The sequence below is a fragment of the Ursus maritimus genome, unplaced genomic scaffold, assembly GCF_017311325.1.
Source record: "Ursus maritimus isolate PB19 unplaced genomic scaffold, ASM1731132v1 scaffold_3, whole genome shotgun sequence".
NCBI lineage: Eukaryota > Metazoa > Chordata > Mammalia > Carnivora > Ursidae > Ursus > Ursus maritimus.
Window position 1 is genome coordinate 6,782,396 of NW_024425563.1, and position 26,067 is coordinate 6,808,462.

Sequence of the window (26,067 nt, forward strand, 5' to 3'; positions counted from 1 at the left end):
AAATTCCATTCCAAGTGTTTATTTGGCAGTTCTGGACAGGGACAAAGGCAGGAGTGCAGATGGAACAGATTTTTTAAAAAAGCTTAATAATTCAGATGGGTTTGCAGCAAATCGATATTCAGTGGTTTAATTTTCATCATCTTTGGCTTTTAGCTACCTGGCCATTCTGTGAATTGGCTTTTGGTGAATTAGCCAGCTATAGTTTTCCCAAATTGGCTAGCTTTCTCTTAAAGACAAATGGTGCTGTCCACACCTCCATGTGAAAATGGCTGCAATTTAAAAATATTTTTTAGTTTTCATTATTTCTTTTTCTATCCGTGAGGTTATTCAAAAGTACTATTTAGTTTCAAAATGTATGGGTCCTTTTGAAAGTTATCTTTTTGTTATTGAGTTTTACCTCATACTGAGAGAATATAGTGTATGATGTTGCTTTATGTTAAGGATTTGCTGAGACTTGCTTTGTAATCAAGTATGTAATAAATCTTTGAAACCGTTCCATGTTTGCTTTGAAAGAGCGTATATCTTCTAATGTTGGTTGTAGGGATCAGTTAGGTCTATCAAATCAAGGTTATTGATTGTGTTATTTGTGTCCTCTCCATCTTATCACTTTTTGCCTTTTGATGTATTGGTTACTAAGAACGATGTATTAAAACCTATTGCATTTGTCAATTTCTCCCTGTATTTCTGACAATTTTTGCTTTATATATTTTGACACTGTGTATACAAGTATAGAATTGTATTTTCCTGGGAAAGGTCGTTTTATTATTATGAAGAACACTCTTTGCCCTGATAATACTTTTAATCTATAATTCATTTTGTCTGATATCGATATACTGAAACTAACTTTATTTTGGTTAATATTCGTTTGATATATCTTTTCCCATCCTTTCACTTTCAAACTTCCTGTATATTTATGTTTCAGGAATGTGTTTTATAAAAGCATACAGCTAGAGTTTGTTGTTGAATCCTATGTGACGATCTCTATCTCAACTGGCAAATAGGCCATTTGCATTTATTGTGATTAGTAATATATTTTTCTTCATTCCTACCATCTCTTTCGTGCTTTCTATCTATTTTTATTTTTTCTATGCCTTTCTTTCCATTCTTCTATTGGATCGATCCCTTTTTCTTTTTTCATCTTTGACGAATTCACCTTGATTCACCTTTTTCTCCTAATTTGAAAATTATTTAGTCTTCCTTTTCTATAGTTTTAGGGGTTACTCTTTAAATTTTTACACATTTTACACACACGTCTGATGTGATATAGTCTAACAATAATTAGTATTGCCACCCTCCTTCCACACACAACAGAAGAACTTTAATGTCTTAGTTCAATCACGTCATTGCCCTTGTCTTCTGTGTAATTGTTCTCTTTGGTTAAGTCTTATTTTTAAGCCCTCCCCAACTCATTTTTTTGTCTTGTATCATCAGTGCTTTTTATTTTTTATTTTTTTTAAAGATTTTATTTATTTATTCGACAGAGATAGAGACAGCCAGCGAGAGAGGGAACACAAGCAGGGGGAGTGGGAGAGGAAGAAGCAGGCTCATAGCGGAGGAGCCTGATGTGGGGCTCGATCCCATAACGCCGGGATCACGCCCTGAGCCGAAGGCAGACGCTTAACCGCTGTGCCACCCAGGCGCCCCTAATCAGTGCTTTTTAGATTCACCAGTATGCTCACTAGTATTTTTGTTCACCATATTTTCTCTTGTCTCTTTCTCCTTCCTTCTGGGTTCAGTGTTCTCCTTTTGGAATTACAAGTTTTAAAAGTTGCTTCAGCAAGGATATCTTAGAAGTAAATGCTTTCAATATATTTCTGTCACTTCTGAATGATAGTTGAACTGAGTAGAGAATTCTAACGTGTTACTTTTCACTCAGAATACTTTATTCCATCGTCTTCTACCCATCATTGCTTCCGTTGAACAGTCTGCTGTCATTCTAATTATTATTCCTCTGTCCGTGATTTGTCTTTTCTGTTTGGCTGCTTTTAAGATCATCCCTTTGTATGGCACTATGGTACCATGAAAGCACTGCAGTGTGCCTAGGTGTGTTTGGGGGTTTTTTGGGAACTCATTCCTAATCTGAGGTCTTTGTACTAGTCTGGAAATCTCTCAGCTATTATATCATTATAGTTTATACTTGTAGAATTCATATTTGACATTTATCAGAACTCTATTCTACTCTGCACTCCTCTTAGCCACTCTTTTTTGTTTTGCATTTTTTTAGACCTTTATGCTTCATTCTTGGTAGTTTTTTAAGACATATTCTATTTCGTTCACAAATCTCTCTTCTTTCTGTCTATCTGCTATTATACTATTAATTTCAGTTATTGTATTTTTCATTTTAGATGAGTCTTTTTCCTCTTTTTGAAAGTCATATATTCTCATACATTCAATTTCCTATGTCTTTAATAATTTTGACCACACTTACCTCATAGTATCTGTATATTTCTCCTATCTGACATTCTTTATTTTGTCTGATGGTTTTTACTCATGGTTGGCTGATTCCTTGTTGATTTTATTATTTTGAATTGTGCACCCATTTTAAGCCAGGTGTCACCCGTGGGAATTCTGTGTGGCCTGGCCTGCAGCTGTGCCCTCAGAGTTTGTGTCTATTTCTTCTGAGTACTCCACAATCATTATTAGCCTAGGCACACTTTTTATGTCAACTTTTAGCATGGGGAATTTCTGAACCATGCAGGTAGCGTAAATTCAAAGTTCTAACAAGTATGAAGATAAATCTCTGGTTATGAATTTTCAGGGGAGATGCCTCCTCCCCCACTGAGAAGAGAAAGACCCCTTGTCTGCTCGTGCTCATGTTTTGCTAACCCACCCTTGTACTAATGGTGTGGCTCTCTGGGAGTCTGACTTTACAGGCAGGAGGGGCGTTTCAGGTCTAGACCTAATCTCCGGGATCCACATGGCTGTTAAAACTCAACACCTCTGCTGTCTCACCATAACCACAGGCATTCTTGGGGTCAAAACTTCAGTTCATTCCCCTGCCCCACCCCCAAGATAATCCTTTATTGTCATGCGAGCTCAGCTATACCTGTGATTGGGTATTTGTTTGATACCGTTTGTTAAAACCCTATTTTATGTTTCACTTCTGGGTGTTTTGAGGTAGAAGGAGTTTTAGATGATCTAGTCTAACATATTCCCAGTAACAGAAATCCTTTTATTTTAAAATAGCCCTCTCTTCTGTCTAGCTGTCCTCATTCCCATGACCATTTCTTTGTTTGACTGTTCTACCCACTGCAGACAGTTCTTGCTCAGCTCTGTCTTTCCTGTGTCTGGTATCAAGTGGGAATCAAATATGTCTTGAGTGAATGGATGAGTCCATGGATGAACAGATGGATGTCAGCCACTGCTCTGATGTCAGTAAGCATTGAGAGGATAGAGTAGGGGTCAAAAAGCCCATCCATGCCTCTTTAGGGAAGATGGATTAGGGACGGTTTGTGCTAGAGCTGGCTCGCACCAGAGAGTCACTTGTTAGCATATCTTCCCCATTCCATGTTCAGTGATCTTGTTTGTAGCTTGAAATTGACCACGGTGAGATTATTTACACCATGAAACTGGGAAACACTAAAAATCAGCAATGCCCTTCCCCCAAGAGCTGGTTGTTAAGTATGTAGCAGCATACCACTGATGTGGAGCAGTGAAAGTGTGTAGAAAAAGGGAGCCTAAGCCTACGTAGAACAAGACCCATGGTGAGTGAACTATGAAGTCACAGTTGGAGGAACCTATCACTCTGGGGCTGTGGTGCTCAGCGCCAGGGTTTTAAGCTGCCCCGGACTTTTTTTTTTTTTTTTTTTTTTTAACCAGATTTGGAAATGCTCCATATCCTGAGGCTCAGTATTAGGGAAAGGAGCTGAATCTTTAATACCAGCTCCAGTGAACAAAAGTGAGAGACAGCAGGGGGCACCTGGATTTGAACCAGGGACCTCTTGATCTGCAGTCAAATGCTCTACCCCTGAGCTATACCCCCTGATGTAGGTGGGGGCCTAAGTAATACCTTTTACCTGTGCAGCCACACCCAACACCCCTATAAATTTTTGTCATAAACGTACATTGGCTGGACCTCCTGGAAGCAGCCAAGCCTACCTCACTGCAATTTTCTCTCTCTGATGAAAAACAAGCAACCGGTTCTCCTCCCTGTAGCTGCCTCCCTGCTTTTTCTGGAAGAGCACTGACACCAACATTTAAAGCTGGAAGGGCCTTCAGAGTCGCTAGTCTATGCCATTCACAGAGGGCATCTGAATACAGACATTCAAGATTACTAGTCTTTCACCACACAAAGCCCTTTACTGGTGGGATGAGAACCTGAATCCACTCTTCCTGACTTTGGGTTTAGAACCCTGTTACTGAACCAATGACTCTCTTACCTTCCTCTTGTCCCTAGCTTCCATCAGTCAAAATATGTAAAGGCCACATAATAGGAGCCATCTGAACAGATGTATACAGACCTGAGGCCATCAAAGGGACTAGAATGCAGGCTTCATAGAGCATGAGTGTGCCACACAGCTCAAAGACCACAAGGGGAAAGCTGATGGAGGAGCCCAGGATGTGACACGGTGCATGAACTGCATCCCTTGGGCCAGTCTCAGATTTTTGTACTTACGAATCATCTCAGGAGTTTGTCAAACATGCAGATATGATCTGGGCTAAGGAACAAGCTCCTTTTGGAAAGTCAGGAGACCCAGTTTGAGAAACACCTGCCACAGGTTTAGCTCGGCTTCCTCTTGCACCACCTGCAGGAAGACTCGGGTACCGCAACACCCAAGAAAGGAATGGGTTTGGAATTTGAGCACCCTCTGGGATCAGCTGGGATTATAACCAAAGACCAGGGTCAAACTGCTCATCTTCTGATCTCTGCTCTAGGTCAGTGGTTCTTAATTTTAGGGGGCCTCAGAATCACCTGGAGGTCTTGTTAAAACAAAGATGGCTGGGCCCCCACCCTAAAGGTTTGTGCTGACAAGTTCTCAGGTAATGCTGATGTTGCTGACCTGGGACCATACCTTGAGCAGCACTGCTCTAGACCTCCACACATCTGTGACCAGGCCCTTATCATACCTGCAGCCACACCCAAGGCACCTGTCCACCGTTGCCTCTTCTGCACATTCACCGGACACTGGGGCCTTCACTCTGCCAAAGATAGTGTCCTGAGGTCCCGCTCGCTTTCCTCCCACCGCCTGCCTGGGACCAACTGTCAATTAGCCCTCCTTCCATTTTCCCATTTAGGAAACTAACACCCAAGAAGACTAATACCCCTCCCCAATATGGGGACCCCTTGTTCAAGCGAGTAAAGGGGGAGATGCACCTGTTCTGTCTGGAGCAGCCCAGTATGAGTTCAAAAGCCTAGTTTGTCTCAGCAAACCAGGCTCGAGGGTGTTGTAAAATTATTCCTGTCTACAAATGAAACGGGAGATGAGAAAGTGTCTTCGGCCCCACAAAGGAAAGTATCCAGGTTAGACCATGGACATATGGAAACATCCGAACATTCTTGTCTTTGGACATTTCCTTCGCAGAAACTTACTTCTTAATTTGCTACGAGTTGTTTTTTTAAGCCGTGAGTAGTGAGACAGATAATGAACACGGATCTATCTTACTATAATGCAGGTTGTAATGGGAACTGTGAGGAAAACAAAAACAGAGCAAGGGGATAAAAATGATGGGATACAGTTTAGACAGAACCACAGGAGGCCCTGCTGATGAGCTGATGCTGGGCAGAGCCCTGAGCAAAGAGAAGGCGCACCGGGAGTTTCTGGAGCAGTGCCCTTGGAAGAACAGCAAAGACCAGTGTGGCTGGAGGCAAAAAGGAAGGAGTTCGGGGAGGAAGCAGCTGGGGCCAGGTCCTGTAGGTCCCGTAGGCTGCAGCGTGGACTTTGTTCTTGGGGGAGCAGGAAGCCACTGAGCAGAGCGGGAAACGTCATCTGACTCCTGTCCGAAAGGGCTGTCTCAGTGGAAATAGAAGTAGGTGGAAGAGGCAGGGGGAGACCTGCCAGGAGAGGGTGGTGACGGGTCAGGTGGGCCTGGACCAGAGGTCATGACCGCAAGAACTGCTCAGATGCAAATATGTCTCACAGCAGAGTCGACAGGACTTGCTGCAGGCTTTGGATGCAAACAAAAGGGGTGACCCCACAGTGGCTGGCCAGTGTTTGGCCCTTGTCGCTGGGAGAATCATAGCACTTAGGTGGGCAACACGGGGTGGGAAGGGAGCTGGCTAGGGGTGAGAACTAATAATTCTCTCCCATGTTCAGTTTGAGGGGCCTATTAGATCTCTGAATGAGGAGGTCAAGTCTGAGGCTCTGGCTCCGGGAGGAGGCTGCTGGTCCCACTGGAGGGGCCATCATCCATGGGCTTTTCATGTCCTTGTTTCTCCCCAGGGTTCATGTCCATTCTCTGTCGGCTGTGGATTTAGTGGGATTCTGCTCTAATACATGCTTTCAGATCTTGTTCTTCTGGAATGTCCTTCTTTTGTCCTCATGCTTAAATATTAGTTTCCATGATTCAGAATTCTAGGTTGGAGGTTATTTTTCTTCATATGTAAAAAAATATTTATTTTATAATAGTATAAAATATCAATAAAGACAACTTTATTATTCTTCATCTCACCAAAGCAATTTTTTTTTTATTTCAAAATGCCACGGTTCAAGGTCTACACAGCTAAAAGGTTGTATATATCAGTGCTTAATACTTTGGATTATAATTCTCAACTACAACTTAATTTTTTTAATAACATGCACAGTAAAGGAAGGAATTACATAATTTAGAAAATATGCATTTTAAACAATCCTTAATAATTATGACCATCCTGGGTTTAATGTGAGAATATTTATGTCAACAAACAATGCAAACAGTACATTTGGGGCAGTGGTGATCTGAGCTGCAGTTTGAGTTTTTTACTTTGGGGGAAAATGTCTGTGGGGGGGGGTTCCTACTAAAATATAGATCTGTTTGTTAGGTCTATTTAACTTTATTTATGTATATATTTTCACTTAAATATACAACTTTTTAAAATAAGAACGTTTTCCTGATTATAACAAAGCAATAAAGACGGTAGAGACCCACGGGACAAGATGGATGACTGTTAACTGGTTTCACATAGAAGAAAAAAAAAAAATCATTCCCCTGAAATATAGTCTGTAGAGGAGTTAGTAGGGGAGGCTGATGGCCGGAGGGGTGCGGTTCTGGAGGCTCACTGAGAACGAATGGCAGTTAGTGTAGCGTTGGACACCCGGGTATTGCAACATAGTGAAAAGATGCTAGTTCAAAACATATGGTATGTGTGGGGGTATAGCTCAGGGGTAGAGCATTTGACTGCAGATCAAGAGGTCCCCGGTTCAAATCCGGGTGCCCCCTGTTGGTTTTTCTTTCCCAGTCGTTGCTTGTCCAGAATCAGACGTTTTGTCATGACCCTCTGACCAAAGTATATGTTTGGTGAGCTCTCCTGAGTCCACAGGAGGATGGGGGCACACACAGAAGCAGCCGCTGCGAGAACTCATAGGTTCAGCCGCAGGGGGGCGCTGTTCGTGCTCATGTGCCCTGGACTTCAGCCCCGGGGACCGATGCAGTACTTTTATTGTAAAAACGAGGCACACCTCTACCCTTCCTCCTACCCCCTCCACCCCGATGCTCACTAGACGATCTGACAGGCACGTTTGATTCTAAAGGGAGCTTGGCCTAAACGTGTTTGGTTCTCAAAGCCGGTGCCCTCGGCAGGGGCCCGAGAAGCTGCCAGGTGCGGAAGAAGGCCTAGTCAGAAAGCGGTCCGTCCCGGTGGCAGACCCCGCGGGTCTCAGGCAAGCCCACGGAAGACGTCGGCGACTTGCTGTGCTAGAGTCCTGGATAGGGCAGCTGGGGGAAAGGCGCCCTGGCTCCCGGGCGGGTCTTTTGAACACAGATCACGTGGTCTCTGATGCGTAATCCAGGGAGCGCCCACCTGCTGTCATTAAAAACATGCATGTTGTAGACTTTATTCTTAGAGCAGTTTAAGGTTGGCAGAAAAACTGAGCAGAAAGCACAAAGAGTTCTCATTTAACCCCTCCCCTCACCCTACCCCACCCCCCAGTTTTCCTGTGGTTAAGATCTTGCACTCGTCTGGTACATTTGTTAAAACTGGTGAGCGAATATCGATCGATACATTATTATTAACTGACACCTACAGTTTTATGGATTTTGACAAATGCATAATGTCACGTATCCACAATTAACTAGCATCATAGGGATAGCCCCAGTGTTCTAAAAATCCCGCCTGATATATCTAGTCATTTCTCTCCTCCCCCTGCCAATCCCTGGCGACCACCGGTCTTTATACTGTCCCAAGTTTTGCCTTTCCCAGAATGTCATCCAGTTGGAAGCACACTGTATGTAGCCTTTCCAGATCGGCTTCTTTCACTTAGCTATAGGCACGTAAGGTCCCTCCATATCTTTTTGTGTCTTCATAGCTCATTTCTTTTTATGGTTGAATAATATTCCGTGGTATGCACCTGCTGCCATATTTATTCAGACTTGCTGGCATTCCAGGTAACTGCCTCTTCCTGCAAGTAGGGAAGAGAAGAATTAAGCGTACACTTATCTTGATGAGCACCGAGGAATATACAGAAGTGCTGGCGCACCACCCTGTACACCTGAAAGTAATATACTGCTGGATGTTAACGACGCTGGAATTGAAGAAGCAGAAGAAAAAGAAGAAGGAAGCGGGGAGGGGGAGGAGGGAAGAGAGAAGAAGCAGATCAAGCCTTTGCCAGAAAAGCTCCCCAGGCTGTGGCAGTGCTGTACAATTTCCCCCATTCCTTATTCCAGCACTGATCTAGTCTCACTTATGAGATCTGCGGTAGGTATATGCAACTACCTTTCTGACACCCTCAATGTTTGAAATTCCTTTCCGTGGTGGAGGGGAGGGGGATCCACAGCTGTCCATGACTGGTGGAAACCAGGACCTACCCGCACTACCAAAGGCAAAAGTACCAGACTCTGCCCTCCCACCAACCCCAGCAATGCCCTAAGCTTAGCCATCCACACGCACGTGATTGAGACTTGGAATATGGAATGAGGGACACACAGGCAGGAAGAGTCTGGAATTTATTCCAGGGGAGCTCTGGCATTGGCAGTGGGGCTGGGGGCTACAGCCAGTGTGCAACAGGGACATCACCAGCCCCCTAACCAGGATGCTGTTTGGGGGTGAAGGATCCTGACCCCCTGGCTGCCCTTTAATTCTGCCCGTTTTCTGAGTGTAGATCGCTAGGTTTCCTTGAGTGGTCTGAGATTTTTGTCTTTGTGCCAGTCATTTCCTTGTTTGCATCAATTAGCCATTATCAGTTTCAATTTTTGAGACAGAATGCTGCCAGTGTGAAAACTGATACTGGAAGTCAGGTGCAGGAAGTGAGGGGAACGTGGCATCAGTTATCTGGTCGGGTTGGGGCTAAAAGCAGTGACCACCTGGCCAGGTATTCAGGAATTGGAACCTGGCCATCACGGACACACAGTGACAAAGCAGAGAAGTTGACTATTGCCTGGGTCACCTGGAGCCAAGTGCCCAGGGAGGGCCAGGCCCTGATACACTAAGTTACCACAGGGCACCGGGAAGCACTGTATGGTAGAGCGGCTGATTCTTTTGGCACAGGAACTCAGAGAAAGAAAATGAAGCTCAAACATGTAAATCCTCTATTCTCGGCAGCGCCAAGTGCACAGAGCCTTATCTCTTACTCCTGAATAACTGAAAAGGCCTCCAACCGAAAGTAGGGTTTGATCCTGTGGGTTACAGACTTACTATGTCAGTTAAAGGAACAATATCCTTGTCTCATGCGTGAAAGACAGGACACTAATCAGAAAAGAGTAGGGGCGCCTGGGTGGCACAGTCCTTGGGCGTCTGCCTTCGGCTCAGGGCGTGATCCCGGTGTCATCAGATCGAGCCCCACATCAGGCTCCTCCACTAGGAGCCTGCTTCTTCCTCTCCCTCTCCTCCTGCTTGTGTTCCCTCTCTCACTGGCTATCCCTATCTCTTCAAATAAATAAAAAAATAAAATCTTAAAAAAAAAAAGAAAAGAGTGGGATCTGCGCACGCACTCGGCGCTAATACAGTGAACTCAGAAACAAAGGTCAAAACTTCTGGCATGGAGGCTAGGAACCAGCTCCACCAAATGGATTTCGCCTCACCCGGGGAACCTGGCCATGCCAGGGAAGGGCACCCGACATTCCAATTACGTCCCCTAATGAAAAGATGGTGTTTTAGAGGCTGGACAAGCGGCCAGCAACACGGGAGCAGGTCGATTATGTGAGAAACATCACGGACGGGGCGCTCTCTGTTCTCACCGGAATGCTGATTTTGAGTTTACCTTATGTTTTTGAAGTGAACCACCTTACCCGTGTAACAGAGGAATGTTATTGGTAAGCTGCACAGGAATGAGAAAAGAATCTCCCCTCTTCTACCCTATCTTCCACTGCATAGCTCAGTGTCCTCTGTGGTCTCTGGAAAGTGAATCTCACCCGTGTCTGAGGCCACATAGCGTCCCCTTCGGTTACTGCCCTGATGCCTTGTAGGAAGGACGGTGTGTGTGCTCTATGCACGAAGGTCTGCGAGCCGGGAGGGAGGGGATGGGGGTTCACATTCAGGGCCTGGGCTCTCCTGCTGGGGGGCAGAGGAAAGAGAGATCTCTGACCATATAGCAGGGACCCTTGAGCCGGGGCTGTGGGCCCCCAAACAGCAGCCTTCATGCGGCGCCCTAGCTTCCTCCGCTTTGCTGCCGGAAGGATTCAGGCGCTACTGCCTCTCCGGCTTTGTCTCTCCTGGGTTCACCCAAGCCCCTAGGAGACTGCCTCAGGAGGGCACTGGGCCGGGGAAAGGGGGGAGAATGGGAAGGCAAACAGACAGCCAGCTAGGGTGAGGCTGGGGAGGACGGGGCGGAGCGGGTGGAGCTCAGCGAGGAGGGAAGTAAGGAAGGAAGGATGGGGGGGCGGGGTCCCGCAGAAACCTGGTACCTCCCGCAGTTCTTGCGCGGCTAGCGGAAAAGCTCCTATTAGCCAAGCGAGGGGTCTCTGGGGGAGTGGGAAGGCGGCCCCATGGGCACAGAGTGGTCTCTAGTGCGTTTGTGCTAGACCTGCTAATTTCATAGGCCTACCAGCAACGAATGGAACTCAGGGGGCGCTGTGGAATGCTTGGGTGCGGCGTCACAGGTGAAGTAACGTAAAGAGGAGCCAACCCAGCGCAAGGGGGTATAGCTCAGGGGTAGAGCATTTGACTGCAGATCAAGAGGTCCCCGGTTCAAATCCGGGTGCCCCCTGCTGGACCTTTGCTTTATTGCCGAAGGCGGAGGAATGACTTCCCAAGTACCACCATCCATTTAACGTGCCCTCCCCGCCGCTTTCCCCAGACCTTGTCTCAGGTGCCTTTTCTCCCCCAGCATTGACCCATTGGCTGCAATTCTTCACCTCTAGGTTTCTGTGGCTCTTGCTTGCGACTTTTCACTCCCAGAGGTGAGAGCACTCTGCACCCCCTTGCTCTGGGCTCGGCGGTAGGTATCAGTCTGGACCAACCAGGAGACAAAACCCACACAGTAACTTAAGTGGGAAGTTTAATAAAAAGAATTATTGTGTTATAAAAAGAGTAACTACGGGGGTGGGGGAATGGGATAGGCTGGTGATGGGTAGTAAGGAGGGCACGTATTGCATGGTGCACTGGGTGTTATACGCAACTAATGAATCATCGAACTTTACATCAAAAACCAGGGATGTACTGTATGGTGACTAACATAAAAAAAAAACCACTGGAAAAGAATTCGGTACAAACAAACAAAAGAGTAACTACACAGATGCAAAGAAAACTCTAATGTTATCCTGGGGGGACAGGGACACAAAGAAGGATAAATTTAGAAGGGGGACCCCTCCCCAAAGCTGGGACGAGACCCTAGGGAAAATGTGGTTGCAGTCCACGCTCCAGGTTGCCGCAACCTGACCTAGTCACAGTCTTGCAAGCAGGAAGCAAACTTCTTGGGCACAGGAGAGCGACTTGCAAGTGTGAGGTCTGGAGCGTGCAGCATCTGCACCTGGAGGGCTCGGGGACCAAACCTCTGAGCGGCAGAGACAAGCGGGCGGGCCGGCGCCCGCAGTGCGTGGGCGGAGTTGGGAGCGCCCAGGGTGGGTCACCCGCCGAGCTGGGGCTGCGAGGTCGCCATGGGACTTCGTTCTCTGGGTGCCTGGTTGGGTCCTCACACACTGACACCTCTGACCAACCACGCAGCAGAGACCAAAGGGAAGGAGGAAAAACAGAACAAAAAACAAAACCACCACCACCAACACGTAGCAAAAATCAGGGAGACAATCCCTTTTTTCCTACAACATCCCTCCAGCGCCCTCTACTGACAGCTGTTCATATTACAGGGGAAACGCTTCTAGAAACCTGTCGGTTATTGCAGGGCAGGTATGGGGGCATGAATTTGGACCCGACATTCAAAAAATTGATAGCTGGCACATCGTGTGACTTGTTTTGGCCAACAGGATGTTAGCAGGTGTATGCAGGCAGGGGCCTGAGATCAACTTGCGAGATTGGGTTTGTCCTCTGGCGCTTCTGCTATTACCGTGAGATGTGTTTATCCTGTGAGCTGCTGCCCCTTCAGCCTGGGCCCCAGCATGGACACACAGGGCCCGGCCCTCAGCTCGGCTCACCGAGAGCAGCCACAGCCGGCTGGACCTGCAGCTTGAAGCGGACTTACCCAGCCAAGCCCAGCCTAGATCAATTGATTCACGTTCAATATTCTGACCCACGGGCATGAGAATAAACGCTTATTGCTGTGTGTCACCGGTTTGGAGTGGCTTGTTTTGCGACACTATTGTGGATTAGGCTGGCAAATACTGAAGTCGACATACAGAAGGGGACTCCTGCTATAACAAAAGCCTAAAGTACGTGGCATGTCTTGCCAATGAAACAATGGGTGGCAAGGGAGCTGTTAACAATCAGCTGAAAAAATAGGAAACTATTGTTGAGGGCAGAGAAATCAGAAGCTCATGATAACCTTGAAGGCAGAAAATACACTTGAACTTGTAACGTTGGGGGTAGGATATTTCAAAGAAAAATATTGAATGCATGAGCTATCTTGTGTAAGGTCCTACAAAAAAAAAAAAAAAGCTTTGAGTTCAGAAGAGAACTTACTGGTTTGCAGTCAGAATTTAGAGGCAATCTAGATAGTTCAGAATTGCATAGTCAGAAAAATGAAACCATTCTCTCCAAAACAAAGGTGAGGCTATTATGATATCACTTTAGGAAAAAGACTAAATCCAGAGCCTTCCGGTAAGACATAGTCTCAAACCAAATCAAGCTTAATGCCCTCATAGTTGGAATGCACTTTATTAAGAACACTGAAGACTTGAACTGGTACCAAGTATATCGTCTCAGTTGGACAAAAGTATCCCCAGAAAGACTAAGGATGTGCCCAAATAATTATAATTGAGCTGGAGGGAGAGCATATGTCAAAAAGAATTGTGATCACGTGGCTTTGGCACATGGATTCAAATAAATAGAAAACCCACACGTTGCTTGAGAGAGCGGTACTGTCAAGAGCATCACTAGCCTGAACAAAAAGACACGAAGACTGGAAAGTAATAGGACCTGGGCTTCCAGCATTCTACAGGGGGAAGCGAGCTGGGAAGAATGTCCAGCCACCAGAAAGGACATTTTTCCAATGATCTCTTCAAAAATTGCAGAGAAGCCGGAAGGAAAAAGAAGACGTCTCAGAGTCATGCAGAACAGTGGACAGGGAGCTCTCCCGAGTTAGCAGAACCAGAGCCAAATCATGTTGAATTTTGGGGTAGTCTGTTAGATAATAATATTGCAAAAAGGCTGGCAAATACAGACATTGGGATCCAGAAGGGGGCTCTGGCTGGAACAAAAGGCAAAAAAGAGCACGGCCACTTCTGCCTAGCATTTCAATTTCTGTGAGTCAACTTCTATGACTCTTGTGTGCTTCCCATCGGAACCCGTCTTTGAATGTAAATGGTTTACTGCAGTTAAGTCTGTTCCTGTACCATCAATGGATTTTGGGTGTGTGAGTGGTAGATAATTTGTTTTTTAAGTTTATAGGTCTCTGGATTAAGAGAAGCCTCTCCTGGATCTAATGTAGGTCATAAGATCCTGGACTTTGCCTGAATGAGGTTTGGGGGGCCTTGGGATAAAGCTGAGTAGATTACACATGCGGGAGAGATGGAAGTAATTACGACCAAGAGGGCAGACCACGGTGGATGAAGATGTTGGCCCCAGTTCTGTGCTTATTCAGTGTGTTCCCTTTGCCACAAGACTTTTCAGATGCTCCCATTAAAAGTGGAAGAGATTTCCCTGCCCTTGATGCAGGGCTTGGTCCTGAGACTCCTTTCACTGGTGGGATGTTAGCACGTGGACACAAGCCGAGGCTTGAAACCTGCTTGCATAGTTGGCTGGACTTTTTTGCATTTCTACCGTTGCCAGGAGAAAAGTTTCCCTTCTAGCTGCCGCTTTTCCAACTTCGACCCAGGAATAAACAGACTTGGAGCAAACCTGAGCCCAACTCACATCAGGGATCCAAGCACAGATGACTCCCAGCTTGAAGCCGGGCCGCAGGTCAGGCCCAGACTAGATCCACTGACTGATCGCCATGCATGTTGCTGACCTGTGAACGTGAAAATAAATGCTTACTGTTGCATGCATCTGCATCTGGGGATGGTTTGTTATCCCCAAGCATTACTGGACATAGCTCATCCAGGCACGATTCTTACACTTCCTCTCCCTTCTCCTTCCCACCGGGTACTGAGTGAGGCGAGGGGAGGAGACCGCAGTTTACCCAAGGAGCTCAGGTTGTGGCTACAGAAGAGAAGCGCTATTAAACAAGGGAGGGTCTCTGGGGAATGGAAGGACCAACTCCTGGCCAGGGTGGTCTCCAGCCAGTTTATGGTGGGCTTGCCAGTTTCATAGGCCGAGCAAGAGAGAATAGGGTGTCCAGTGCACTATGGAATGCTTGGGTGTGGCAGTGCAGGTGAACTACACTAAGGAGGAACCTCATTCCACCAAGGGGGTATAGCTCAGGGGCAGAGCATTTGACTGCAAATCAAGAGGTCCCTGGTTCAAATCCAGATGCCCCCTGCAGGTGGCTTACCTTATTGCCAAGTGCAAATAAATGGCCTCATTTAGGGTCCTGCTCATTGTAAAATCACCTACATCAGCACCCTCCGTGCCGGGTCTGTGTCAGTTTCCGCAAGTGGCTTCTGGGGTGCTGTAGCTGTCATGGTGCTGTTGTTAAGGATGTATACGTGGCAGAAGTTTCTTACTTCCTCCTTAAAGCTGATCAGTTGTTACCCAGCCTGGATGTATACGTGGCAGAAGTTTCTTACTTCCTCCTTAAAGCTGATCAGTGGTTACCCAGCCTATCTGCCCCAGAATTACTTAGGGACCTTAGTAAAAATACAGCTTAGCCCCAGGAATTATGACTTAGTAGGACTGAGGAGATGCCTGGGAGCTTCCGTTTGGGGGAGGCACACCTCCCTACTAATTTCGATGGTAACATCCAGCCAATCCAAGTGGCTGGAAAGTTATTTTGGAACTTACGATGCTATGTTATTTTAAACAACATTCTGGTGGTAAACATCAATGATTTTTCAAGTTAGTCCTTCAGCCCAGGACCGAGGGAATTGTAAGAGGTGGGCTGTAGACGGACAGAGAGTGGACAGGGCGCAGAGGTAAGAGAATGTGGCCATGGTAGCATGGTGACAGATGGCACTGGCACAGTCCTGCTAGGTGGGCTGACAGCCCATAACTAATAACTCGACTCTGCATTAAAGTTCAGAATTGAAACACACTTATTTGACAAAACCGAATAAAGCATTTGATTGACAACCTAGAGGTCCTGATTCCAATTCAGATGTGTTCTTCTTCCCTTTCAACCTTTGAACCCTCTTTCCATCTTTTGAGGATCCCCAATTATGTGAGCCCTGGTGGAAGAAATGGCTCTGCTTGCAGCTGCAGAATTAAAGGCTTTTTCTCCCTTCTCCTTCCCCCCCCCCACCCCCGCACTTCTGGCCAAATAGGTGCTCCTGACTCACACTACACTTAGACCGAGTGACACAAATTCCAGGGTTGGCAGAGTTCAGGCATCACCCAGCATCTCCCTAACGGGTGCGCGAGAGCCTAACTGGCTGAGTCCCCTTGGATCGCCCCTGCCTCGCAAACCTGCAAGCCCCAACCTTCCCTTCAGTGCTTTGGGCTCCCTGCCACCTGGACAGTGATTGTCTCATCTTTTCCAGTAGGCAGAACCAGCTTCTGTTTCTGTAACAATATGCCTAAGCTGATACAACATTTGGAGTCGGTTGCAGGCAAAAGACCTTAAAGAAAGTGGGGTGGATGTAGAATTGCTTTTCTGTTCTACTCGGGTTTGAAGTGGAACTCCAGTGAATCCTTCAGGGCTGAAAATCTGAGAACCAATGGGCTCTTAGTGGCAAATGAGCTGATTGATCGATCACATAGATTCAATTGACCAATGGATTGGAGGCAGCTTATCCATCTGGTAGGCATTTAAAGGCTGTTTATGGCTGACGTCTATTCTGATTGGTCAGTGTCCGTGCTGCAGCAATGGCTAAATATTTTGAGTATCACCCCGTCTTGGAATAAAGTTCCCACTGCAGGACAAAACCTTCAGGGACCAGCAGGTTATAGAACAGGATGAAGGGACAAGCCAAGGTGGACGGTCTAGGGAAGCGCAACGTCATACAATGGAAAGCTCAAAAGTCTATCTTCTCTTCTCCTGACACAGACAGACGTGGCAGACTTCCTGACCACTGCGCTAAAAACTCAGCTCGTGCTGCTGAATGACTGAGATCCGAAACACAAAGACAAGATCGTCCAATTGCAATCCTAGTTGGGTTCACAGTTTCACCCGCCTCTTGGATAGCTGCCACTTCACTGAAGCTTCATGGGAAGTCAGGGCACCTCCTCAAATTCCACAGGCAAGTTTCTACATCTGGCTTTCACCTTAGCCCTTATTGGGGCTTTTCCCATTCCCCAGGTAATGGTGCCAGGGAGGACAAAATACTCGGGCACAAAGGATCTCCCCAAATGGTCAGGTAGCACAAGGGGCATGGTTACTCCTTGCCAAGTTTCACCTACATGTATGTATGTTTTTATACTGTTTTTATATTTTATAATCCTCAAAGCTTTTCTCTAATATTTAACTTGTGTGCACCTGTACACGCACACGAACACACACACACACACGCACGCACACACACGCACACACACATGCACACTTTGATATCTCCCATTTGAATATATGTGATGGCTTAAACTTTCTGCTTTTTATTCAATAATGAGTTGAGCTTTGTAATAAGAGAAACAGCCCTGTTTCTTAGTCAAGGGCATATTTAGCAGATGCCTCAGCAAAAGATAAAGAACAGGAAAGCGCTGAACTCCTAAAGTCCCTTTCTCTCATACGTCCAGATGTGACAACAACTATTTCCTTGGTCAAGCACAACGGCCATTCCTATATATTTGCTGATGCAAATGTCTCAATAAAAACTGGTGTTGTGGACATGTAGGAATTGTTTTGGCTTCCCAACATCCAACTCCCGTCCTAATAATATCCCAATTTTCCTTGGATGCAGGCTGGTAAAACTGGAATCTAGGGCCCTCTATACCTAGGAGGTAGGCATGCCCTGATACTAGCTGTCTCATGTAGATGCTGTCGTTGGGATTCCGGCCATGGACAAGAGACAAAGCGCTCAGAGTGGCTGGTTCTAGATCGTGCAGAGGGACTTCCCTGCCCACACTGGCCTCTTGCCTTTCCCAAGCCTTATCTTCTGCTTCCTAGCAATTCTGTGATGTATTTCCAATCAGTTCCTTTCTAAAATTAAAAAAGGCAGTTTGCTGAAAAATACCAACTGATACAATGGCCTTCACTTTCTTCTTGCTTTCTAGAAATTAGAATGTGGCATGATGACATACTTGGACTGGCCCAGTGAATGAGGGACAGAAGCTTTGTAAGAAAAATCCATCTGATTCTACAGAAATGCAAAAACTCTCCCAAATAATAAAACCACTGGAGCCACCAAAATGATCTTGAATCTGGTGTCCCCGCACTCTGAGACCACCAGCCTGTGCACTGGGTCCTTAGTGCAACATTATCAGGAAGGGAACAGGTGGGATCAGGGCCGTTGGGACCTGTCTCCACTGACCCATTTCTAATCTTGATGGAATCAGTCTCTTTTCAGATAAAAGCATCTCTTGTTTAAGGGATACAGACAATTGGAATCGTTGCTTTTTTTTTTTAAGCAAAACTAACGTGTGTGGAGAAAGCAACTAGATCATTTCAGAGATAATATGTTTATAATTTATATATCCCTTTCTTACAAAGATGAAACTCTTTTTCTGTGATGTTTTTAACATTAAAAGGAATTGATTACTTTTTCATGCCAATAAAAAAAAGCTTTTAGGACACCTTTTTAGTGGCTGCAGAGGGTTCTTCCATATGGCTGCTGCGACTACAACAGACTCAGCCAACCACCTCTCCAGTTTCTGACTTGCACTGTGCGGACAAATCTGCAATGGGTCTGTTTTTCACCTAGTTTTGCCTCCACGTGTGATGCCCATTTGGGTGATTGTCCTTTCTATGCATTCTTGGGGTCTCTGTGGTCTTTTGGCCCCATAGGGGTAACTTCCAGGGGAAACATCCACAGAGGAAGAGATCCCTGGTCACAGTCCAGGAGATAGTAGAGGCTTGAGTTTGGTGCTCAAATAGCCAGAACTTGTATCTGGTCTCAAGTCCTCCAGCTGTGCTGAGCTGATGGTGGGGAGTGGGGAGCTAGCATGGCGTCATGACCTCCTGGTGAGGCAACTTCCTTTAAACCCAAGGAGTAAGGGATGAGAAGAGCGGGGGGAGCAGAGGAAGCAACGTGAGAACCCCATTGTGCCGAGGGTGAGAGTCAGAGTGGGACTAGGGGGAGTGGGGCTGGTGAAGTAAAACCTGAGTGGGAGGGAAGGAACGAGGGAAGATTCCTGCTCTAAGCGATGATTCGTGCCCCCCACAGAGACTGAGGAGGTGGCAGTGCTGTGGGCAGAGAAGATTTCTAGAAGTCTCTGGAAAAGGACAGAATAAGTTCAGAGTCAGACAGAGGTCTGTCTGGATGAGGTGAGTCAGTCAGTTCCCCCTAGTTCCCTAGAGACGAGAAGTTACAGTGCACGATGGCTCACAGGTGACATGGGGCCCATCAGCAACGCCCAAACCGATAAGGGGGCAGAGTTCGGGGGCAGAGCATCTGACCACCTATCAGGTAGTCCCTGGTTCACGTCTATGTGTCACCTGTTGGCCCTTCCTCTTGTTCTGACCACATGTTTGCAATCACCCTGTCCTGTGTCTGTGCTCCGATGACCATAAATCTCTCAGTCCCACTTCACTGACATTCCATGCATTACACCCTCTTCAGGTTACATCTTCCATCCGACACATGGAAGGGTGCAACGAGCAGAATAAGGGGACAAAAGAAGACGGAGGAAGGGGGTAGTTCATCTCCTGCCCAGTCTAGTGCAAAGAGGCCTTTCATCATAAATGTGGATTCCAGTGCTAACTTGGTCATTAAACCAAGCGTGTTTTGTTTGAGCACGATTTTAATTACTGACGTTTTTTTCCCAGATCTATACCATGCAGGCCACAAAGTAAACTGATAGCTCCAAAATCATCAGGAGCTTGTTAGAAGCTCCAGTTGTCCCTCATCCCCTTCCCAGAGAGTCTGGTTTAGGGGTTCCCAGGTGGGGCCCAAGCCCTCCCCGACCCTACCTCCCTGACCCTAACCTCAGAGGGTCTGTGGAGCAGCTAGTCCTGAGTCCTGCTCTTCCAGATGAGTCCAGAGGATGTTCTAGCCGCAAACCTCAATGTTTTCAAGGCCAGTGCCTACAGCTAGGGGCTGTGGGGTGGAAGAACGCTGGTTCCAAGTAGAGGTAAGAGGCAGGGGTGGGCATAGCATGTGGGGCATGCTTACAGGGGTGTAGGACGGCAGAGCTCTGCCAAGAACACATTGCAAGCTGGAGACGGTCAGGGTGTGGCTGTGCATTAGAATGCTTATTAGACACCTAGGAACAAGTGGGGGTATAGCTTAGGGGTAGAGCATTTGACTGCAGATCAAGAGGTCCCTGGTTCAAATCCAGGTGCCCCCTATTATGCCTGCTTTTACCCCCCATAACAGCTGTTGTGCCCCCAACCCCTCGGTTTCACTTCCTGTGTTTCTCACAGACTCAGGTGGGGTCTACCACCCAACCCCCTGTGCTGTGCTGGTCAGGCCCTCTGGTGGCTGCAGGTGGGTATTTGTGTTACTCTTTGCCCAGCACCTGAACCCCAACCCAAAATAGTGAGTCTTGGTAGAAAGCCCAGCTCTGCAACCTGCTATACCAAACAGATGTGCCAAATACGGCAAACCCCACCCCCCAACTGCTGGCCAAGGGCCCGGCTCAGACCTTCCAGAGTGAGCTTCATTCCAGGATCTAGAGCTCTGGCCCCTCGGCAGAGCGGGTGGTTCGTCCAGCGCCCCCTGTGGGCTTCAGTGCCTCCTGCCCCACATGCTACTCTTGTGGCTCTGGCTGTGACTGGGGCCACTGGGGTCCCTTGAAGCCTGACTCTCCCACCCTCCCTGCAGGGCCATGGGCTCCTGCCAGCCTGCCGGCGACCATCTAGTCTGTTTCCCTCAGACAGAGGCACATTCTGGGTTTGCACCTGTGCGTGACTAGTACAGGAACTGGTACCCAGAGTAATTTGCAAGCAAGAGATCCTCAGAGAAATGCAGACGTGGGGGGATCGGGGGTTAACTGCCAGACCTCGTTGTATTGAAGGCGGGAAAAGTCCAGCTGGTCCCTCCTGGTTAGGAAGCTAGTGGACCAGGGTTAACAGACGCAAAACAGCTGAATGCATTGCGGCCTGTAGTCAGCTGAAATGAAGTGCCGAGGGAGAGCAAGAGCCCTGGGGGCTGATTCTAACACCCCGGGAATGACTAGCTCAGAGGTCCAGCTTCTACATCCAGTCCTCAGAAGGACACACGGGGCTTCCGACGACCGTGCCGAGAAAATCTGCCCAAGGCACCACGTGGCAGAGCCGAACACCAGAGGCAAACTTTGATCCAGCAGTTGCTAACTTCCCTGAAAATCGGAGCCTCCTTGGGTCTCTTGGGTGAACGTTGGGGCATTTATCAGGGAAGAACAGTCCTCCCAAAATTGTAAAGGGGATCTATGAGAGGATATGGAGAACTCAATCCCAACTCCAAAGGCCACCAATCCCCATGGATTTCCTCTTACATCTGGACTGATGGAACAGCTCGCAGAGGGCCCAGCACCCCTGCCCCGTCCACCGAATGCAGAAGCTGTCCACTCACTGTGGAAACTGCAAACACCCAGGGGGCTTCCCTGCCCCTCAGCATCTTTGTGCTACAGGTTCAGAATCCGCACAGCCTGTGGCTCCAGGAGGAAACAGTGTGGGGTCCCCTGCAGGAGAGAGGGGGGTGTGGTCTGACTGTCCCAGGCAGTGGCTCAGCCAGCAAAGTGAAGGTCCCTGTGCCAGTTCAGAAGGCTTCTGGGCTTTGGTACCCCAAACAGGCAGCCTTAAACCCCATCCCTGCCCCTCCAGATGTGCAGAGCCCCAGACATGAGGCCTTTCGAGGCAGATGGGGCTGCTTACCGGGAGGTCAGCCTCCTGGCCAAATGCCTCCCCCAGGCTCAGCCCCAGGATTCGGCCTTGGGATGAAGAAGGGAAAAAGGAAGCAACATCCAGCCAGTGGTGGAACAGGTGAAGCTGGGGGAGAGGAGAGCAGGGGTTAGGACAAAGTAGCCCAGGAAAGGTGGGGTGAAGAGGGAAGGTGGGGGGGAAGGAAGAAAGCGTACCAGTGAGAGACAGAAGGAGGGGAGGGACTGGGCAGGGCAGAGGGGGCTTCAGGGCACTCAAATGAGAGGTCAGCGGAAAAGGGGAGGGAGATTATGGCCAGGAGAGGGTGAGTCAGCCAGGACATGGGGCCGGCAGGAATTAACAGAAACTACTGGGTCCTGGGGGGGGGTCCCTCCGTGGGGGAGGCCACAGTCATGAAATGGTGTCAATTAGGAAACAATGTGAAAGTGAGCTCTGGCTCAGGGGAAAAGATCTGACTGCAGGTCAGGAGGGCCACGGTTCAAATTCCCAGGCCACTGGGAGTTCGTCTCATTTAGTACTGGATGTGGGGTGGGCATCACTCGGGTCATTGTTTAGAAGGCCTATCTCATCCAGCCCAGGGCGGCCTCGGCTATGGGAGGGGGAAGCAGCTGAAGGCAGTGGGCCCCGTCGCGTCTTGTCCCAGGTTAGGGAAGTGCAAGGATCCCAAGTCCAGCCAGGTGGGATCTGGCCCCAACCCTGTGATTAATCAGGTGTGTGTGCTTGGGCACATCTCCTAATTACGGCCTCTTTTCAAGCCTGTAACACGGGGCACCAAACTAAATTGGCGGTTTCCAGTTCTGACTTTCCACTGGGATCATCCCATGAGCTTGTTAAAAATAGAGTCCCTTGGCCCCACGCCCAGCTATGCTGCTGCAGGCGGTCTGACCTGGAGCCCGTGAGCTGTATTTCCATGAAAGCACACTCCACGGCCCTTACCATCTCACAAGCCAGGTGCTGTGACGGGCATCCAGCTGGGGACCCGTGGCCTTAGAGAAGTCCAGAGCCCTCCACCCACACAGCCCTGCTCTGACACTGCCGTCCTTGGCCGTGGACGGCTGGCATGGCAGAGGATGGTGCAGGGGCAAGAATGCCCTCGACTGCAGCACAGCAGGGCTCGTGGACTGACTGGACATGGGGCGTATGTCAGTGTCTGAAGGAGTTCTGGAATGAGAGGCAGAGGCCAGAAGTCTTCCTGTCAGAGTGAGGTGAGCTTTTAAGGACAGATGCTCCTCCCCTATTCTTGTTCTTACTGATTTTTGGAATGCGACGCCAGCTTCCTGCTCTTCCCCAGGGCGTGGATCTTCGAGTAGGGAGCAAGGCCCCAGGGGGAGCTCTACAACTCAGTCCAGCCTCAGTCTGGCTTGCAGCCGGCATGCTGGGCTCCAAACACTGAGCCGCTCCCCTACTGCTGGGCTCCTGCTGGCTCAGCTACTCCTGTAAAACAGGGAGCCCACTTGTGATTAAAAACTGATTAAGAAAGGGGGCACCCGGATTTGAACCGGGGACCTCTTGACTGCAGTCAAATGCTCTGCCCCTGAGCTATACCCCCTGACCAGGGAAGTTAGTGTAGGTAACACCTTTTACCTGTGTTGCTACATCAGGCTTCAGCTCTGCTGGTTGGAAGGTCCTGGCCGGCTCTGCTTCTCCCGGCTCTGGCCTCCCTCCCACAGGAGCCCAGCCCTTCCTCTTCCTGTGTCCTGGGTCTCTACTATATGCACCTGGCTGACGACACCCCTGGGCGCCTTGTTGACCTTCACAGGTGGCCAGAGCTTTAAAATCATCCAGATGTCTCTCTTCAGCCATAACGGTTGTCGAGCACTCACTGCAGGTCAGGGACACGGGGATGGTGACATAACCGTGACCAGGTGACAGGCCTTCCCTGTGCTGAGAGACGGTTCAGAGCCCATGTCCAAGGGCTCAGTTACGCAGAAGAACGTCCATAAGGGGCGCCTGGGTGGCTCAGTCCGTTAAGTGTCGGCCTTCAGCTCGGATCATGACCCGGGGGTCCTGGGATCAGAATCCCTGCTTTGGGGGGAAGGGTGCCTCTCCCTCTGCCCCTACCCCCCACCTGCTCGTGCTCGCGCATGCGCACTCTCTCTCCCTGTCTCAGATAAATAAATAAAATCTTCAAAAAAAAAAAAAAGGAACATCCATGATAATCCGTCAAGTGGAAAGGCAGGTGAGAAAACAGTGTCTGAACGAAATTGTAGATGATCTCAGCTTTTTTTCTGTGCTTCTATTTACCTTTCAAGTCTTCCATGTTGAGCTTGTGGCCTTTGTAAAAAAAATTTTTTTAATTAAAAAACAAAGTTTACTTAGGAAAAATTATACTCGAGGAGCGTTCCAGTCCTGGGAAGTTATCCCTCGGAAGTACTCACGTGAATGCACAAAGACACGGGTATGTGGGGACTCGTTGTGTTAGCAATAAACTGGAAACTACCTAACTCTCCACTGACAGGGATGAGATTATGACATGGTGCTGTCATCGGTGGGATATGATAGGACAGAAAAAGATAACATAGGTCCAGAGTACGAGCACGGAAAGGCTCTCAAACAATATCACTAAGGGCAAAAAGCAAACTGCGTGGCATGAGGATGATGTGAACTCATTCGGACTTTTAAACAGATACCAGGTATATATATTATTATACAATCCGGGGCGCCTGGATGGCTCAGTCGGTTAAGCATCTGCCTTCAGCTCAGGTCATGATCCCCGGGTCCTGGGATGGAGCCCCTCGTGGGGCCCCCTGCTCAGTGGGGAGCCTGCTTCTCCCTCTCCCTCTACCCCTCCCCCCTGCTCATGCTCTATCTCTGTCTCTCTCTCAAATAAATAAATAAAATCTTTTTAAAAAGATTATACACACATATAAAGGTATTTATGTATAAACATATATTAAATTTTTATATATATAAAAAAATTTTTTGAGAGAGAGAGGTGGGGAGGGGCAGAGGAAGAGGGAGAGAGGGAATCTCAAGCCAACGCCATGCTGAGCACGGAGCCTGACCCAGGGCTCTTGATTCCCCCACCCAGAGATCACGACCTGAGATGAAACCAAGTCGGATGCCCAACCAATTGCGCCGCCCAGGCGCCCCTAAAAATATATATTTAAATATAAATTTTTATATTTATTTATATGTTATATATCATATATGACACATCTATAAAATATACATATCATCTTCTATGGGAGAAAATAAACCAAAGAGCTACTGCCAACGAGGGGATGGGGGATTCTTTTATTTTCCAATTTATACACATAATAACCCAAATGTGTACACACTCCAGCCTTCCAGGTACTGAGTAGTTAAAAATAGCTGAGAGAAAGCATCACGAATATTCTTTCCTTTCCTGCCTCTGCAGCTGCACACGTCCTGATTCCTCCCTCTTCCCTAGACCCCAGTCATCCCCAAACCCCAAGCCCCTCCTGGTCTGCCCTTCCCCCACCACCTCTGTCCCGTGCTGGTTGAAGGCATTTGTCATTTCTGCTGGTTTTCTGCCCCCTCCCCTCCAGTGCTGTCACTGCTTTCACAGGCCGGGCGTCCACTGTCCAGCTAGGATGCACAATGTCCTCGGTTGGTCTGAGGGCAAAGGGCCAGCCCACTGTCCTCTCGGGACTCCAGCACCGCCCGGCCCCTCAGCCACACACCACCCTCCTCCACACCTGACCTCTCAGCCTCCCCAGAGGCGTCTCGGACTCAAGGCTCTGGTGCCAACGGTACCTGGAGGACACACCCGATGGGCATACAGACCCCCGTGAGGGGAATGCTCGCCTCCCAGGTCAGCGGAGACTCACAATAAAGTCAAAGGGTGACATTTCTAAAGGTAGAGAAAGGTTTTCATATTCACACTTGGAGCAAGACGATCGCAGAAGGGACGGGCCCCAGCTTCGCGATGGAAATTGTACACGCGGCCTCATATACACAGGCTCTGTCCATAAGAGGGAGATGGCTAAATCAGGGGGCAGGGGGCACTAGGGGCCCTGGGGAAGGGCAAGAAACAGGCAGCTCCCGCTCAATTCCAGTGGGCCCCACAGGGAAGAGGAGGAAATGGACGGAGGCTGCCACCAGAGAGGTCATTTTCGATATCAGAAGGTGTCGTGGGAGGGCAGGGACAGGAAAGGGACAAGCCACCTGGCTCTCTGCCAAAGTTCCAAGTGTTTATGAACCTGGAAAAACAAGCACTAAGTCAGAAATTCTAGTCTCTCGCTAACAAAAAGGAGTCAGCTTCAGTGAAAGGCAAACTCCAAAGCACATCCCTGAAGATAAAAGAAGTTTTGTTTTTTCAGGCACTCACGTTGTCTGCTGATAACAGAACTCAGGAGAGAGAATATTTGCAACCCGGGGTGTCAGGCAGACAGCTCTGGGCCAGCTTACCGAGTTAGGCCACGTCTGACCGCAC

At 48.2% G+C, this 26,067-nt stretch overlaps 5 non-coding genes across 5 annotated transcripts; 4 read left to right on the forward strand and 1 right to left on the reverse strand.

Annotated features, from left to right (window-relative positions):
* Positions 1-3,910: 3,910 nt before the first annotated feature.
* TRNAC-GCA lies at positions 3,911-3,982 on the reverse strand. The gene has a single exon. It is a non-coding gene; the product is annotated as a tRNA-Cys (tRNA).
* A 3,302-nt stretch (positions 3,983-7,284) lies between these two features.
* Positions 7,285-7,356, forward strand: TRNAC-GCA. The gene has a single exon. It is a non-coding gene; the product is annotated as a tRNA-Cys (tRNA).
* A 3,848-nt stretch (positions 7,357-11,204) lies between these two features.
* On the forward strand, positions 11,205-11,276 carry TRNAC-GCA. Its single transcript has one exon. It is a non-coding gene; the product is annotated as a tRNA-Cys (tRNA).
* A 3,752-nt stretch (positions 11,277-15,028) lies between these two features.
* On the forward strand, positions 15,029-15,100 carry TRNAC-GCA. The gene has a single exon. It is a non-coding gene; the product is annotated as a tRNA-Cys (tRNA).
* A 4,983-nt stretch (positions 15,101-20,083) lies between these two features.
* On the forward strand, positions 20,084-20,155 carry TRNAC-GCA. The gene has a single exon. It is a non-coding gene; the product is annotated as a tRNA-Cys (tRNA).
* The last annotated feature ends 5,912 nt before the right edge of the window (positions 20,156-26,067 follow it).